This window comes from Chinchilla lanigera, unplaced genomic scaffold (assembly GCF_000276665.1).
Source record: "Chinchilla lanigera isolate Chin_1 unplaced genomic scaffold, ChiLan1.0 scaffold00044, whole genome shotgun sequence".
NCBI lineage: Eukaryota > Metazoa > Chordata > Mammalia > Rodentia > Chinchillidae > Chinchilla > Chinchilla lanigera.
The window spans coordinates 13,675,246-13,690,182 of NW_004955445.1; the positions used below are offsets into that span (position 1 = coordinate 13,675,246).

Consider the following 14,937-nt stretch of genomic DNA (forward strand, 5'->3'; position numbering starts at 1 on the left):
AGGATGCTCTTTCCATTCCCACCTTTTCTCCATCAAAATTTGCTTTTACAGAAAATTCCACACTGGGGCTGGGGGTTTAGCTCAGCGGCACAGCACCTGCCTGGCAAGCAAGGTTGTGAGTTTGATTCCTGAACCCCCCCCCCCGCCAAAAAAAGATAAAGAAAAATAAGGCAGTAGTGTCTACTAAGGTTGCCTTCAAAGCTGAAAGCTGGCAGTGGCTACCCCTATGACCTAGCAATTGCACACTCAACAGAAATACAGTCAAACCTGCAAAAGAAATTTGTTAGGTGTTCATAGCAGAATTGTGTGTTCTTGCAGCAGGATGTGGTGGTGCACGCCTGTAATCCCTGCACTCAAGAGGTTGAGGCAGGAGGATCGCCACAACTTCCAGGGCAGCCTGCGCTATAGAGTGACTTCAAGGCCAGCTTGAACTACAGAATGAGACCCCTGTGTCAAAACAACAATAACAACATAAAATTAAAGTAATGATAAAATTAAAGTAAAATAATAAAAGTCTTCTAGCCTCCAAACTGGAAGGGACTCAGGGACTCAGATAACTCCCACAGCAGAATGGAGAAAAAAACTGGTGTCTTTATTTCTACCCATTGCCAAGAACCAACCACAATGATGCAAAGCAAAGATCAGTGAAATCTCACAAGTGACATGGAGAAGACAGACAGAGGAATCCACATTTTATGGTTTCATGTGTGTGCAGCTGCAAAGGAAGCAAAAATAACCTATGGAGCTGAAAGTCAGGGTGCTTGCTACCCTTAACAGGACAGTGACTTAAAATCCTCAGGGTGCTGGCTTCCGGGGTCCTGGTCATATTTCCTCTGTTGATCCGAGTGCTGCTTACACAGGTGTACTCTGTCTGTGAAAATTCACTGCCTGATATACTTACTATTTGTGTTTTGCTGTATGAATGTTGTTCTTTACTGGAAAATTAAAGTAAAGTAATAAATCTCAAGAACAATTACAAAAAAAAAGAGCATTTACAGTAATTTACTTTACCTGGAGTCCTCTGGGCTTTGCTGGGGACTAATGCTCTACTAAATACTTGACTTACACTTTTTGCCCACAAATGTCTTTTTCTCCGTATTAATTCATTGTGTAGTGGATTTTTAGTATTGTGTTTCACTTATGGCTAAGACAAGCTCCAGGAACCCGGAGGTGTGGCTTTGTTGCCACCTTGTGGTTATCTGTGTGATTACAATATTTGAGAAATTCTAGGGCTCTCAGGGAAGCCAGGGATAGAAGGTCTCTGAAGGTCCCTGAATGGAAATCTTGTGATTGTCAAGTCTCTTACTCACCCAGAAGTTTTCTGGTCCTCAGTTAACCACCTCTGTGATGGATAGTCCACTATCTAACAAGGTAGCCATTCCACTGTTACACACATTAATTGTGTATAAATGATTTTTAAAAATTTACTGCCTCAAATTGTCTCCCCTGTGGGTCCTAGTTGTGCCTGAAGCTGTGCAAATGCCATATTTGTTTTCCACAAATGGGTCTTATAGAGGTTTGGGACAGTACTTAGACCCTCTAGTCAATGTCCTCCACAATCCCTAAAATATACCTCCTGTAATCTGGTTTCAAATCTATCCCTCAACTGGCTGCTGACTACTTCTGACTGCAGATTCCTGGGTGACCCTATTTCACTGTGGCCCTCCTTGCTGACCTTGACGCTCCTGGATGTGCCTGGGTATACCAGTTATTCCTGCAGCCACACGTTTCTCCAGCCTGTGAAGAACTGTGTGACAGTTTGCAGAGCTGGCGGCTGGTGCTTAATTCCTCGCTCAGCCCTACTTCTGCTGTTTGGGGCCAAACAGGGACCGAGAAGCTCGTAAATGGCCCATTGTGGCAAACAGCATTTGTCTTTAAAGTGGAAGCCGACAAGGCAGCAGAATGGAAAGCCAGTGTTTGCTGGTGGGTAGGTTCAGGATCCCAGCTCAGCTTCTGGGGTGGTGGGGAGGTAGAGATGCCAGGTGGAAAATCCTCACTGGCTGTGTGTTAAGCGAGGAGCACGAGGCCACGGGAAACGAGAAGACAATCACACACACACCTGACAGCACGCTTGTGGTCTTCACACCTGCCAGAATCCCACGATCCCATGAGAAGTGATACTGGCATCCTCCCAGATCTTCCCTACAGCTAGTGCATGTGAGTTTCTGTCCTTCTGCTGGGCTCTGAACTGTGGCTGCAGACTGTTTTGCATCAGTAGGTCTACCTCCTATTATTTGGACAAAGTTAAGTGGAAATGTGCTCCTGAATGCTGTATGGGTGCTTGTGGTTTTCAGTGTAGTGATTTTCCTGCAGCTGCATCAAACATTGGCTCCCTAAGGCCAGCAGGCAGGAGAAGCTGAGCAGAGCCGAACCTGCTGGAGGTGCGGAACCCACCTCCTAGGAGAGTGAGGGAGAAATGGATCTTTCTTAGGTACCCTGTGTGGTCTAGGCACAGTGCTAGTTTCTGACACTGAAACCAGGGACAAGACAGTAGTCCTCAGACACTGAGGAGTGAGGTTTACACAAGCAGATATTCAGGCTGCATGACCAGTTAGATTTCCTGGGTGTGGGTGGGGAGGGCCTGGAGGTCGGCATGCTTCATAGCCTCCTGTAACTGTGATGCAAATTGACAGGTGAACGCACTGGAAAAGACAGAGCTAAAGGGACATAAAACAGATCAGTGGTTGCCTGGGGCTGGGAATTGAGTAAGGGGTGGGGATGCACTACAAAGAGGCAGGAAGGAATTTTTTGGAGAGAGGGAAATATTTCCTATCATGACTGCATTCCCCCAAAATTGTATACAGTAAGTAAGCCCTCAGAATGGCGGTTTTGCCCTGGAGGCAGAAGATTTAGAAAGGGTTAGGGGGGAAAATAGAAAAATGGAAGAAGAGGAAGCTATTAGAAGAAGGCTGGAAGGACAAGGGAAGATTATGCAAACTTTGGGAAACGTGGAGAAGACAGGAGGGAAAGAGAGAAGGAGGAAATCAGAACAGAACAGAACAGCAACAACAAAAAACTAGACATCATGTTCAAACTCCTATAAAAATAAGAACAGGGGCTGGGGATTTAGCTCAGAGGCACAATGCCTGCCTGGCAAGCACAAGGTCATGAGTTCGATTCCTGGTACCAGAAAAAAAAACCAAACCTATAAAAATAACAAATAATCAAGAGAAAACAGAGCAAAAAATGAGAAAAGAGAAACAATAAAATAAGAAAAAATATTCACTTCAAGGTGCGCCTGTGCTGTCACTGGTAGATGCAGTGGGCAGATAGCGCCCAGGTCTGTGTTGGTTAATCCCAGCAAGCCAGCTGTAGCTTTACAGCAGGGTAGTGGGTAACCCCAGTGAGCCTGCACCTTTAGTTCCACTCAAGTTCAGGCTGTTTTCTGGCTGTGAGGCTGGAACCGGATTTGCTCAGCCTGCAGCAGTCTGTGTGCCGCCTCCTGCCGGCTTGAACTGGACTCCCCGATCCTGTCACTTGGAGCTACTACAGGGAGCTGGCCTGCAGCTGTTCTGAGTTCCAAGCTCAATTTGGTCTCATTTGGCCTCTCTCCAGAATGATTACCAGCCAATCACTCTCTCCTGGGGGACATCTGAATCCGAATAACCTGCCAGGCACGGCAGTCTGCTGCGTCCAGTGCTCGATTCCACTGGCACGTTCCTCTGCGGAGGCCTCTGAGGTCACCTGTAGTCACTGCAGTTCTGCAGGTTCAAGCCGCCCTTCCCACAGAGTGAGTCTGGAGCTGGGTTGCTTGGGTCCAGCTCCATCCTTTGCTAGCTGTGTGACTTTGGACACATATCTTAACCTCTCAGTGCCTGGTCCTTGTTTGTAAAATGGAGAAAGAAATGGTATCTATCTCAAGGAGTTATGTCAGAGTTTGCAAGTTATTTTGTTGTAAAGCTTTTAGAACCACAGCTAGTGTATAATGGGCTTCCAAAAAGGGTTTGCATCTCCTCTCTAGCAACCTCTCTGGAGCACCCTGGCCCTCACTGGTCCCTTGCAGGTTGGGGTTCTGTTGAATTCTATGAGCCCTTCAGTCTCCATCTGTAAAAAATAGGGATGATCCCAGCTCCCAGAGCTGCGGTGGGGTCAGGGGAGATGATATGAGCAGTGCCTGGTACTTGTCTTAATTTGGATTCTTTTGGAAGCAGACCTTGAAACAAGATTCAATGGGCAAGTAATTTATTTGGGAAGTAATCCCAGGAAACAGCAGTAGGAGAGGATATGGGGCAGGGAACGGGAGGAAGTTCAATCTAAGGAGAAACTAGAGAGGTAGGTTCTCCAGAATGCAACAGTGTATTGGGAATAGCAGGGGATTGCAAATGGAGGTACACAGGCACATCTGAGGGGGGCAGGGCAATGGGAAAGGGACTGCATCCTCCTCCCTCTATTACTGAGGGTTGAATGCAGGGGTGGTGCCTTACTACTGAGCTAGACCCCACCCCTTTTTATTTTTGTTTTGAGAGAGTCTCGCTAAGTTGACAGGGCTGTCTTTAAACTTCGCATCCTCCTCCTGCCCCAGCCTCCCAGGTAGCTGGGATTATAGGCAAGTGCCACTACCCTGGCAAGGGAAGAAGAAGCTCGTAGGTGCTGTTTTCAAACATATTTTAATGTCTTGATTACAGGTGCTCATTGCAACAGTAGGCAGTAGCGCCATCAGTGGTTGGAGGAGGCCATTGCTGGATAAATGTCCTTGTTCAAGAAGCGTATCTGGATCCTGCAAGTGGCTTGTTTGGGGCTCTGTGTTTTTGAGGAGTTCTTTGCATGGTTCTTGTAGACATGTATACAGGACATTCTGGTGATAATTCCAGAGACATAGGTGCACTGCCTCCAGGCTCCATTTTGTTAGGCTTTGACGTAAGAGACTCTATCTTGTTATAGATAATTTCCACAGAAGTCAGCAAGTGGATCATCAGGATGATGACAGCTGTGGGCAAGTGGAGCTTAATGTCCCTAGAAACTTTGAGAGAAACAGCAGAAAACATCTCAGATGCAGGGAAGAGAGCGGTGTCTTCCCAACCAAGATAGAGGAAATTGTCATTGGTTGAGAGCTGCTTCCAGGAGCATTCACCCTCTGACACTGCAAGCTTGTTTGAGTAGCTGAATACTTTTCCACAGCCAGAAATCAAGCCCTGAGGCAGAGAGGCAGGTGTTCCCAGCAAGCACACCTTGGCTTGTGGAGGCAGATGCTGGGAGGACAGAGTGGCTCAGACAGCGTCTGCCGCAGGCACGTCACCTTGCCTCCCCATGAAGCTCCATTTCCACGGCACTTTCCCCTGATAAGAGTGTAGCTTCTTGTGAATTGGCCCGACCACTTTTGTCATGCAACACACTCCAGCTGGTCCCCTCTGTCATCTTCCCTGTCTTTGCCAGATCCTCCTTGGCATGCCATCCTTCATGCTTGTCACTATGCCCTTCCCACAGAGGTTTAATAATAAAACCAACAAAAGAGAATTACGCCAGCCTCCAGTTTTGGATTAACACATGAATGCCCATTTACAGAAGAGGTCTTAAGATGCTGTAGGAGAAGGACACCCAGGCAGTGGTGGGACCAGACCAGGTTCTGCTCTATGACCAACTTGGCAGATGTCAGGTGAAGGAGAGTAGAGACCTGGGGTGGCCCAGTGGCCCACTCCTGCTTGGGGATGGGGGCATCCAGTTGGATTGTTTAGTGGTCTACTTCTCATGGGGTGTTATGGTTTGGGGGTTATTGTGCAAGGTGAACAATATAATACAGGACACATATTTTATAAGATCTGTGCTGGGAAGGCCCAAAGGTCAGTGGTGGAATCTAGGAAGTCTGTGCCAGTGGGATGAAGAATCTGTGCTAACAGGCTGAGGGATCTGCACTGGAGCCAGGAAGCGATGCTCAGAAGAACCAGAGCTCCCCTGAAAGGTACCACAACCATCCTTAGCAACAGTGAGGTCCTGAGCTCCTCCGATGATCAAGATGGCCGAGTTCCCATCAGGGAAGCCAATGCAGCAAGCTTCTCCAGAAGACCAGCAGTGCACCATCTTCTCCTCTGGAGCCAGGAAGCGATGCTCAAAGTGAGGACCAGAGCTCCCCCAAAGTGAACCAAAGCCATTCTCATTACCAACAAGGTCCCAAGCTCCTCAGAGGATAAAAACAGCCAAGTTCATCAGGAAAGCCAGCATGATGAGCTCCTCCAACAGAACCAACAGCTCCTTACAGCTTCTGCCAGCTCCAACAGCCTTTCTGTGCTCCCAACAGCCTAACTTCTTCTTCACCAGGTCTGCCTCTTATGCTGCTGGCAACAGTCCTCAGGTGGGCCTCCCACACCCGGCACCATGCTTACTCAGTTCAGCCGGGGTTATAAATTGACCACTAGGTGTCAGTCCACTACATGGGGGTTGCGGGCCTAGAGGTAGTCAGGGGCTGTTCTGCTGTGGCTTCGGTCTGATCTGAGTTTTCGCCAAACACCCGTGTACTAAAGGCTTGGTTCCCAGGTGGTGCTATTGGGAGGTAGTGGTGGAATCTTGGGGAGCTAGCGGGTATGGAAAGCCCTCAGATTACTGGAATAGTGGTATGCGAACTCTTGAGAGAGGATTGTTGTAGAGGAAGCAAGCCCAATTCCTCCCATCCTCTTTCTCTCTGCCTCTGGCTTGAGATGTAAGTGCTTGCAAGATGTGCTGCCATCCACTGCCCTCAGCAGATACCAATCAGGTGTCCACTTTGCTTTGTGTTGCTGGGGATTGAACCCAGCACCTCTTGCATGCCAGCCAAGTGCTGTACCACTGAGCTATGTCCTTAACCCTGCTGTTTGACTTTGAATCTCCAAAACTGAACAAATAAATCTTTTCTTTTTGTGATGTTAGTTGCCTCCGGTATTTGTCATAGTAACAGAAAGCTAACACTCCACTCTTGCTGGGTTTATGGGGGGGGGCAGGATAAGGGCATTGCTCAGTGGCCCACTCTTCATGGGGGCTTGTGAGCTGTTTCATAGAATGAACACCAGTTTCTCAAGGGCTGGGATTACAGGCGCCCACCACCATGCCCTGGTGGTCACCAGTGTTTTTGATGTGGCTTGCAGCCGTGGAGGGGCACTTTACCTTCACTTGTAAAATGGACATGATAACTTACAGAGCTGAATAACCAAGCTTTCTGTCTTTAGTGCCTGGCATGGTGTAGACTAGTTGTAGGCAAACTTTTCTGGAAAGGGCCAGGCATTAAGTGCTTTGGCTTTGTGGACCCTGTGTCTTTGCTGCATCTGTTAAAAACTGCCCTGGTAGCATTAAAACCATCACAGGCAACACATAAACATGATAAAAACATGTGCTTACTATCGGTGTACAGAATGGGTGGGATGGGAGACATTTTATTTCTCCTTCCCAGAGGGAATAAGTGTTTGTAAAAAACTGATCCTTAAGTCTTCCTTTGGTCCCAATGTATCAGTCAGCTTTCCTGTTGCTGGGACACAGTATATGACACTCACAGTTTAAAGGATGAGAGATTTATTTTCGCTCACGGGATTCAATACAGGATTGGCTGCTTCCAAGGCAGGCCCATCATGGTGGAAAGGTTTGGCGGAGCAAAATTCCTTGGCTCCTGGCAGCTGGGAAGCAGAGCAGAACAGTGCTGGGGAGGAAGAAGTGAGGGACGAGATATGGACCCCAAACCACGCTTCCATGACCCACACAGACACACCCAGAAGGGTGCCCTACTGCTGTCAAGGGCGGACCCAAAGCCAAAGAAATCGACACTGTAACTGTGCTGTGCAGCACGGGGCCTGGCACATAGGAGGCACTCAGGAAATGACTGCTGAGGAAGAGAACAAACATACGACTTCAGGAAGAGAATGGGCTGCGTACCCCCACGGAATCGACTTCTGCCTGAGGTCTGGGCTGAAGACCCTTCCCCTTTCTGAACCTCTGTACTCATAATGTGGACACAGTAATGACCCCCGCTGCAGAGGTCATTGGGAATATTAACAGAGATCGTGGGAAAATATAAGAAGTATGGATGATGAAAAAAATATTTTTTGAAAAGAAAGCATGAATAAAGCCTCCCCCATTCATGATTTTTAACCCAGGGACCTTAACCCTTAGTTTGTCTGGACTGATGGCCATTTCTCATCTCCTCCCATCTGCAAAGCAGCCATCTCTGCCCCGTCTCAGGCTCTGGGAGGAGATGGGGAAGGCACAAGGAGACGCGTCTGTAAAGAGGGTGAAAGGGGGAGTCAAGCTCCCTGTTCTGAATTCAGGGCCAGGCTGGCAGTAAGTGCAGACAATCACTTTTTGCCCCAAGGGCTCAGAGTTGGCTGTAAAGAATTAATGGCCAGGAGAGGTGCCTGCCAATTATTTTTCCACTCAAGGTGCAGAGATTATAGAAACACGACCAAGCCCATTTCAGATCCAGGCCTTCCAGCGCTGGCGGGCAATCACGGTACAGAGCTCCCTCCCCGGAGACGGCTGGGAGCTGGGGGGTCTCTTCTTTGAGGGATGCTCAGACCTCCAAGTGTGCCCAGAGCATTCTGCGTTTGCACGGAGAAGCGGCTGAAGGAAGGAAGGACATGTGCACCTCAGTCTGGGTTGTCCTGGGAGTAGGTCCTGGGACAAACATTCAGGTATGCACAGTGGATCTGGGAGGAACCGTGATTAGGAGGGTGGGAAATTGAGAAGGAGAAGGGACCAGGCAGGTATCTAATACAGGTATATTATCAAGCTCACAGGATTGATAAATACAGGTATATTATCAAGCCAGTTACCTGTGGGTGATGGGAGTATAATCTTACCTGGGGACTCTGGGAAATGAGTCTTGAAATTACATCTTGAAATTTTCCTGTTTGAGGGATGAGGGAGTTGGGGTATTTATATACTGACTCTGTGATCGTTAGTGGAGGGCTGCTCCAGGGCTGTTAATTATCCAACATTTCCAGCCTGTCTCACCTGGTGGCCACCAGCTGGTATTCCCTGAAATGGTAAGGCCTGGACAATGAGCCAGCTACACACAGCATCTGCTGCACGTGGGTTGGAGGTTACTCTGGCCCAGGCACTTTACATTTGTGATCTCATTTAATTCTTTAAAAAAGTATTTAGTTAGTTTCTTATTTCTGGAACATTGGGGATTGAGCCCAGCTCTTCATGCACGCTAGGCAAGTGTTTTACTGTCAAACTATACCTGTAGCCCTTTTAATTTGTTTTTATTTTTATACAATGTTTTATGGTTTTTAACTAGTACATGTGTGTAGTACATAAATCTTGCTTGACCTCCTTTCCTAGACCTGTTTCTTAGGGCTACAATTTGATGAGATCAATGAAGTCATTTCAGTTGCAAAATTTAAGGGGGCATCAAAAAAACATAGCAAATAGTGTTTTAGTACAATATTAAAAAGAAAGGTAATGTGAAAAATCTATGATGAACAAAATGTCAAAAATTTTAATCAATGTAGGATCAGTAACCTTGCTGAGCTGAGTCATACTGAAGCCTGAGGCAAAAGGAAAAACTTAGTAGTATGTTCTTCTTCATCATGGGTTTTTTGCATTCATCTTGATTTTTTAAAAAAATTATTGCATTAAAACACTACCTTGATTATTAACTTTTTTTTTTTTTAGGTCTACCTTATATTTGGTGCTTTCGTCTGCCCTCTGTGACTGTAATGGATGGCCACAGGCTGGATACTTTTTTTTTTTTGAAACCAGGAATCAAACTCAGGATCTCTCACACTTGCCAGGCAGGTGCTGCACCACTGAGCTAAAGCCCCAGCCCCAGGCTGGATAATTTATAAAGAGCAGAGTTTTATTCAGCTCACAGTTTTGCAGCCTGAGAAGCCAAGAAGATGGCACCAGCATCTGGTGAGGACTTTTTGCCGGTGGTGACTGCAGAATCCAGAGGCGCCATAGGGCATTATAAGGTGAGGGTGCTCCTGAGAGGCGGCCTAATTGTCTTGCAGACTTCTGGTAACTAAGCCACTCTGCCAGTGAGCCATTAACCCATGAATGGATGAATCTGTTCTTGAGGACAAAGCCCACTTCCCAACACTGTTACACTGGGGACTAAAGTTTCCAACACATGAAATTTTGGGGACACATCCAAATGATAGCAGTGTCTGGGGTGAGTGTCTCACTTGCCTCACTCTGTCCTGGTCCTGCTCCTCTTTCCTCACCCTTCCTCAGCTCTCTCTCTCTCTCTGTGTTGTGTGTGTATGGTACTGGGGCTTGAACTCAGGGTACTGCACATGTTGGGAAAATGCTTTCCCCTGAGCCACATTCCCAGCTCATTTAGTTTTTATTTCGAGATGGAGTCTTACTAAGTTGTGCAGGCTGGCCTCTAACTTGGGGTCCTCCTGCCTCAGCCTCCCCAGTAGCTGGGATTACAGGCCTGTGCTCCTGCACCCAGCCCCAGCTACACCACTCTTGATCTTTCAGGTCCACTTCCCAGGACCCCTCAAATCTGCCCTCTTTTTTCCTTTTGTGTTGCTGTGGCTCCCCAGAAGGTCTCCCTTTTCCAGGTCTCCTTTTGGCAGACAGGAATGGCCTTTTGGGTTTTCATGCAAGCTCTAGCATGTCCACTTGTGACGTTGTTTCTGGCAGACATGATCCTGACTGTTTATTTTTCTGACCTTCTGATTTCCTTCATGTCTCCAAGTCTTCCTGCACCCCGTAGGTTCTCATTCCAATATGAGACCTCTTATTTGTGGTTGTCCTGCTTGCAGAGGCTGTGTTTTGGGGACTAAGCCCTGATGGATTCCCCAGTCCTGCTGCCATTCCTCTGCACCACGGCTGCTCGTCTGGCACCTCAAGGCCAGTCTCAGGCCTTCAGCACTGCAGAGCCCCTCTGATCTTTCCTTATTCCTCAGCTATTTCTTTACTTTCCACATGGGCCCTCAGGCTGAGGTGCCCCGACGATGCAGGCCATGGCTTTTTTCTGGTCACATTTTCTGTACATGTTCCTGCTTCCTGGCTTCCACCTCCAGGTCTAGAAGAGGATACTCCTTGCGGGGAGGACACGTTCCTGACCTCACCCACTGAATCCCATCTCTCCTCTGCTTACAAGAAACTTCAGGCCTAAACCCCCAAGCTCTGCCTTTGATATGGAAAGAGATTTTGGAATTCAAAATCTCTCTCTACCCTCACTCAGGCCAGTTTTTATGACAATTGTCTCCAGCTAGGGATATAGCTCAGTGGCACAGCACCTGCCTGGCAAGTGCAAGGTCCTGAGTTCAAGTCCCAATACCAAAAAAAAAAAAAAAAAAAAAAAAAGTGATTGTCTCCATACAGACTCAAAGTGGAGCTATGGCCTCTTTATTTCAGGCGATCTCACTTCTCTTAAACTGCTAAAGTCTGATTTAATGGGGTTGGGGGGTAGTGGGGAAAGGGACACGGCATCATGATCCACGGAAATGAAAAGTCATGAATCTATTTGATAGTTTCAAAACATTATCCCTGCTGGTGGGGTGGCGCACACCTGTAATCCTAGCACACAGGAGGCTGAGGAAAGAGGATTGCTGCGAGTTTAAGGGCAGCTTGGGCTACATGGTAAGTACAAGGCCAGCCTGAACTAATACTGAGGCCCTGTCTCAAACAAATAAATAAACAAACAAGCAGCCCCCAAATAACCCAAAAAACAAAACAGAAAAATGAAAAAAATTCCAAAACTTAAAAACAACCCCCAAACCAAATCAAAACATTATTCCCTTTACACTGTTAAATGGACCTCCTTGTCCCCAACACTTTTTCTCACCCTGGCATTCATTATTTCTAGAGGATTCAGGCAAATTCTGATGAGCATTTCCTCCCCATGTCAGGGCGATATTTCTTCTCTTCTATTTGCCTTGGGCAACTGGTGGCTCCTCAGCTCACTTATTTAAATTCTGAGTGGACCGTGAGCTTCTTGAATTGCTGGCAGTGAAATTCAAACTTTGGGAGGGAATTTCAGTGAGGAAAAGAAAGACCTGCTTTCCAACCCTGGACCTGACAGCATCTAATAGAGTCACTGAATGGATAACGGGGGAAGCAAGATTGCTTAAATGGATGGCTGGAAGGATTAGACAAGAAAATGTGAATTTCACATACTGCTGGCCCACACTGAGGACTCCTGTTCTGTTCCTCTCCCTCTCTAACTCCCTGCCTTCCTACCCTCCTGTGTCTCCTGCTCTTTGAGCGGAGACTCTCAGTCTGGAATTCTGGGCTTTGAGCAGAGCTTAGTTTGTTAATCCACTCAGCAAAGTTAATCCAGCTGTGGAGCACCAGCCCATCCAACTGCTGTTGAACAGTGCAGTGATTAGGCATCAGTGGGCCGAAGCTAATCAGATGACCAGTTCCTAGAGTGACTTTCTCAGCATGGAGTCATTGCTGGTTTCCCTGTGCAGTGGTTGACTTTAGAGCTGAGAATTTGCCCAATTCCATTTGGTTGTTTGGTTATCATCATTGTTGCGCATATATACATGTACACACACACATTTTGATTTCTGGCATCTGGGGATCTTGGGTGGGCAGAAGATGTTAGGTTAAGGGAGGTGGGTGAGAGCAGGGAGAGTCTAGAAGTCCTTGCAGGTACCTCTAGCTGCCTTCCTTCATCCCAGCCACTCACTGTTCATCCCTTATATACTGGGGCTCACTTTGTGTTTTTTTTTTTTTGCCTTTTTGAGACAGGGCTTCACTAAGGAGCTCAGGTTGGCTTTGAACTCACTTTGTAGCCCAGGCGGGCCTCGAACTCACAGTGATCCTCCTGCCTCAGCCTCCTGAGTCCTGGGATTAGAGGCATGCGCCACCACGCCCGGCCCTTGGGGCTCACTTTGTAGCACCTGACCGAAGGTCCTATGCACATACTGTGAGGGGACGTAGTCTTACAAAGCCCAGTGGGCCCGGCTGACCTCTTTACATTTTGGTGATGAACTGCCTTGCTCTCTACCTTCTGTGCCCCAGCCTCAGTGACTTCCTTTTGATGACTAAACTACATCACCTTTTCCTTTTGCAGTGCCTCACCACCTGCCTTGCTGGTATCTCTGAGATGATGTCCTCTCTGGAGGTTAAACTTCACTGTGTCAATTTGATTGGCTTGGAAGCCTCCTAGGGGACCAGTGGGGTACGTTTCTGGGGGTGTCTGTATGGATCATGGAGGCATGACCTTGGGTATTATATCTGCTCCCTGACCCTTCCTCTCTGGCGCTGACTCTCTGCTTTTGCTTCCTGACAGCCATGAGCTAAGCATCTTTGCTTTGCTATTCCCCTCTGCCATGCCATCCAGCTTTGGAGCCAGCCAACTCTGGACTAAAAGCGTGAAGCAAATACACCTCTCCCCTCTCAAGATGTGAGTGTCAGGTCTTCTGTCCTAGGAACAAGAAAAGTGACTGACACCTAGCCCAGTGGGCCATCTGGTTGATCTCATTTGGGAATGATTTCTGGGGCTACATGTCCTTGCTTTTCAGAAGCAGCTAGGGTTGGAACCACCAAAACCTAGTGCTGGAGCCTTCAAGTGACAAGTCTTGGACTCATATTGCCAAGGTGAAGCCCAGCAGGTTCATTCTTTCTGGTAAGTGATTCTCCCTACAACTACTGAGGGGAAGTCAGGGAGAGGGTGGGAACTAGTGCTCATACAGAACTTACCATATGAAAACTGTGTGAACTTGGACAAAGTAACCTTATGGACTGCAGTTTTCCCTTCTTTGAAAAGGGAATAGCAGTAGTAAAGAATTTTTGAGAGGCTGGGCCTGGTGGCACACACCTGTAATCCCAGTTCTTGGGAGGTTGAGACAGGAGGATCACTGTGAGTTCAAGCTCAGCTTGGGTTACAAAGTGAATTCAAAGCCAGCTGGAGCTGTGTAGTGAAATCCTGTCTCAAAAAAAATTTTTGTTTTTCAATGTCAGCACTAGTGACATCTTGGGCTGGGTAATTCTTTGTTGGATGGGGAGTGTGTTCTATATTTTGTTGTCAGATGCTTCTCAGCATTTACCCACTAGATGCCAGTAGTAAACCCAGTTATGACAACCAAGGATGTCTCCAGACTTTGCCAAATGTTTCCAGGAGGAAAACCACATCTTTTCCTTTCTGTACTCACTTTCAGTTTAGAACAACTTCAATAATATCCGCCTTGTAGGATTGTTGGTAGTTTAAATGAGATATTTCACATTAAGTGCCTATGATTATGCTTAGACTAGAGTCAGAACCGAACATGCATATTAAAAAATCTATTTTTATTATTAGTAGTACCACACCGAAGGCTGCAGAAGTTTCAGGGAAGAGAGGTGCTTTGCGGGGACATGGGCCTAGGAAAACCCATTTTTTGCGCCAATGATGTGCTAGAGCTGTCTTGTTCTTCTTAGGAAATTTGCAAACCACTTGTTAAATGTAGCCACCTTTAACATTAACAAAGGTAGAAGTATTTACACCAGGGCAACTGGTAAATGCTGACCAGCAGAATTCTATTTTTTGGGAGCCCCCTGCCTACCACAGTGCTTCTTTATTAATGAACGAAATAGCGAGATCCTGTAGTAGGTCTGTTAATTACTGTACTGACATTTTGGAATAGTGATGGACATGAATCACAATTTGAGACAGCTATAACAATTCTGATATGATATCAAATTGTGTGATTTCTAACGGTGCCAAAGTCTCAGGTACTTGTTTGTCACCCACATTCTGATTTGTAGGAAATGCTAAATATCAGTCAGAAACAGGAGAAAATAAAAATGTTTTTTTTTTTTTTTTCATCTGCGGGCCTCCTTGCAATTCTGTCTATGGATTTCAGTTAAGAATTTCTGCTCTGGAGACACATGCTGTGGAAGCATAAATGAACCCTGCCTTTAGACTCAAATTGGCCTGGGTTAGAATGCTAAAGCTGCCGGTTACTCAGGTGAGTACTTAAGTCCCTCAGCTTCTATAATGGGAATCTCTCCTTCACAGTTGAAATCAGATAAACCTGGTACCCGTGTGTGTGTGTGTGTGTGTGTGTGTGTGTGTGTGTGTGTGTGTGTGTG

General features: G+C 46.9%; 1 long non-coding RNA gene across 1 annotated transcript in view; it reads left to right on the forward strand.

The window, feature by feature from the left end:
• The first annotated feature begins 9,700 nt into the window (after positions 1-9,700).
• The window catches only part of LOC106149396, a 5,996-nt gene continuing 759 nt past the window's right edge, over positions 9,701-14,937 (forward strand). Inside the window, exons 1-3 of the long non-coding RNA XR_001235555.1 lie at positions 9,701-9,872; positions 13,389-13,492; positions 14,709-14,813. This is a non-coding gene — a long non-coding RNA (uncharacterized LOC106149396). The remainder of the gene's footprint in view (positions 9,873-13,388; positions 13,493-14,708; positions 14,814-14,937) is intronic.